This window comes from Amblyomma maculatum, chromosome 4 (genome assembly GCF_055883805.1).
Source record: "Amblyomma maculatum isolate TAMU_Amacu chromosome 4, ASM5588380v1, whole genome shotgun sequence".
Classification (NCBI taxonomy): Eukaryota; Metazoa; Arthropoda; class Arachnida; order Ixodida; family Ixodidae; genus Amblyomma; species Amblyomma maculatum.
The window spans coordinates 114695287-114698879 of NC_139347.1; the positions used below are offsets into that span (position 1 = coordinate 114695287).

The following is a 3593-nucleotide window of genomic DNA, read 5'->3' on the forward strand; positions in this document are numbered from 1 at the left end:
TCGTCTTGCCAACACTTTCATAAATATTTTATAATCAACGTTGGTGAGGCTTATCGGGCGATAAGACCCCACCAACAAACGCTTTTCCGGCTTCTCAGTTTTCGGAATCTGTGTGATATGAGAAGTTCTGAAGGACAGTGGAACACGGTTTTGCTCATAAGCTTCATTGATAACCTTCAGGAGGAGGTGAGCTATCATTGGCTTAAACATTCTATAAAAGGACGCCCCGAATCCGTCAGGGCCCGGTGCTTTACCAGCTGGCAGAGCGTCTATTGCGTCCTCTATTTCTTCGACGCAAATTGGCATTTCTAGTCGCTCCTTTTCTTTATCATCAAGCTTGGGCATTAGAGACAAAAATCCTGCTTCAAAATCCCCTACCATTTTTCGCGGGTGACCAAGTAGGTCTTTGAAATGACCGGCAATTACATGTTTGATAACACTGCCGTCCGACGAAGCATCATTCCCACTTCGTATTTTCCGTATTTCCTTACGGCTCGCGTATCGCTTTTCGTCCGATAAAGCACGCTTTGTAGGTGCTTCAGCGGCCCACAGCTTCTCAGACCGTGCGCGAATAACCGCCGCTCTGTACTTATCCGTATCTAATCTTTCCAACTGTATCTTGATGCTCCTTAGTTCTTTGGAAAATGTACCTGGTTGAGCGCATTCTATACCAGTAAAGAATTCTAGTTGCTCACACAGGTGTTTTTCGTTTTGTTTCTGTTCAAATCGCAGTTTACTACTTTTTTCAATTGCCTTCAGTTTAACCGCCTGTTTAAATTCTTCCCAGCCCACGGCAACACTTATCGGCTGCTCTGCGAGCAACTTTTTTAGCTCCTCCTCAACGTCCTTAACATAACCCTCGTCCTCCAACAATTTCGTGTTGAGTTTCCATAGGTCCCAATTAAAGCTGTTTTTGCTTTGATTTCTGCCGAAGTTTACAATCACTAGACAGTGATCACTAAAGCAAACTGGTCTAACCTCATACGATGTACACAGCGGCACTAATTCAAGCGATACATACAACCGATCAAGTCGTGCGTGGCTACTGCCTTGAAAATGAGTGAATTGCAGCTGAGTAGCATTTGCAAACACACTTCCAACATCTTCCAAGTTGTGACCGTGAATAACTGAATTCAGGATCTCCGCACTCTTATCCTTCACTGTCAAGCATTTTACACGGTCTTCAGCGCGACAAACACAGTTGAAATTCCCCAACAAAACTATTACCTTTTCACAATCTAGGTACGTCTGGAAACGTTCAAGAAACATTATTCTCTCGGAAGCTATATTAGGTGCATACACACACATAACTCTGAAGTTTACATCGTAATGTGAAAAATCAACAATCAGGAGCCGGCCACTTTGACACGAAAACAGCGACTGCACATTTATACCAACATTGTTACGTATGAAAAGGGCACAGCCACCAGAGGAACCAACTGAATGACAAACAAAAACGTCGAAATGCAGTCTGAAAGCGGACACCATTCGATCTGTCGCTTCTTGGCTATCAATTTTGGTTTCTTGAACAGCTACTACGTGCAGATCGTTCTCAATGAAAAGGCGGTTAAGCTGGCACTGTCGCCTTCTTGCTCCGAGGCCCCGTACGTTTATTGTAGCTACACGTAGCGCTTCAGGGAGGTTGATTGCCATGTCGAAGAAAGGAAAGGACCCTATCTCATGGTGTCTACATAAACTACAAACCCCGGAACCCCATGCCACCTCTGTATGGCATGAACTACACAAAACTACGGAGGCGGTTTACCCGCCTGCCGTGATTCTACAGGAATGTTCGGACGCGGCTTCAAGGTCGAACGCCTCATACCTGATGTTTTAGTCGGCGGCTCGTCTCCGCCACTGGCACCAAGTTGGGGCACATTCGGAGCAAGTTGCTCGTGCGGCCGTTTTCCGACCGTTTGGCTGACCGCTGTACCGAGAGAGTCCATGGGCTGGGTGTCGCTAACCACAGAGTCAGATAATGTCACAGCCGCACCATTCGGCACGACGGCGACGGCCGATGCAGACTCTGGGGAAAACTTCTCGGGCGTTGCGCCTGCGACAGGTTGACACTCCAGTTGTTCTGTCTGTGGGGCGCCCACCGCGGTCTCTTGCAGCGACGATACAGTAGCCGCTCTCGATGCTTCCTCCACGTCGGCTCCATGAGCAGTTCGGCAGCGTCTCCGCTGCTCACGGGCCAGGCGACGCTGGCGTACGTCCGAGAACACTGGTTCTCGTCATGTCCAAAGCGACGGCAGGAACCGCACCGTGGAATGCGGCAGTCGCGCCGAATGTGGCCCGTGCCTCGACACCGCAGACAGAGGGGAGCCCTGCCCGCAACGACCACAAGGGCCAGCTCTCCAGCGACGTTCATCTGGTGGGGCAGGTCGTCCAGCTTCACGCCGGCATTCAACTTCAGCGTCACCAGCCTCGTGGTCGAACCCTTATCCGCCACACCCTGTACGCGCCACCGCTCCTTAGATATGTCGGTAACTTTGCCGAACGGCGCGAAAGCGAGCCGCACGTCCTCGTCCGGTACGCTGGGCAGCAGCCAATGTAGCTTCATTCGGATGTCTCGGTTCGCCGGGTCAATCACGAGGCATCGAGCAGCTTTCACTTTCAGCTCACCCATTTGCACAATCTTCTTTACGCCCACGTCGTCCTTAAAGGTTACGGCCCAAACGTGGCTCATGCGGTACGCCCCGAGGGCGATAACTTCCGGCAGGAGCGATAGGGGAGCGAGCGCATCCCGGAAATCTTCCACCCGGTGTGGGCGAACCCTGATGTCTCCGTGCAAGAAAACAGTGTTTAGAACGAATCGTCCTGTAGGCAAACTAGGCAATACGACCTGGTATTCTTCACTCGATGCGAAAACCCTGTCACCGCGGCTCGACATGGCCGCTGTAGCCGCTCCAACGGAGCTCGTCATAACACGTCCGTCACGCTCGGTGGCCGGAAGTGGAATCCGACCAACGAGCCTCTTTTTTTTTCTTTATTGCCGATTCAGACGTTCATATCAAGAGGTTACAAGAAATAAAACATGCTGGCCACACTTTGGCTAACACGACTTTAAAATGTTTTGAGTGACATCAGTTCTTCAAGTGCAGATACCCATTGTGGTGGATCAGGCAGTGCATTGTACACATTTCTCAAGCGCACAACGCCCTCAATGAAGTGTTCGCGAACCGGGCGAACAACCAATTCCACGTGTTCAAGCTGCATTCGAGTTTTCCACACAGCAAGGAGGCCCAGGAGCATAATCACGTCATACGGTATTTCCTCTGAGTTATTCACAGGCAAGAAACGGATGCCGTATGGATCCAGGGGTTACTGTTTTTTTAAAGATCTTTGAATGACATCCCAAAAAAGGATCAGGTCCCAGCAGTCTAGGAATACGTGTTCTATTGTTTCCAGTTTCTTGCATAAAAGGCAGTCGGTGTTCCAGGGAATGAAGAATCCTTTATCTTGAAGCCACTTCTTAACTGGGAGGGTGTTGGTATGAAGCTTGAAAAAGAACGATTTGACTAATGGTAGTATAGGCATTTTCTTCACTCTTTTTAGGACGTCCTGTCCGGGGCATGTGCGATGTATGGAAC

General features: G+C 49.7%; 1 pseudogene; it reads right to left on the reverse strand.

Annotated features, from left to right (window-relative positions):
- On the reverse strand, positions 1-2942 carry LOC146192170 (uncharacterized; annotated as a pseudogene).
- Positions 2943-3593: the final 651 nt, after the last annotated feature.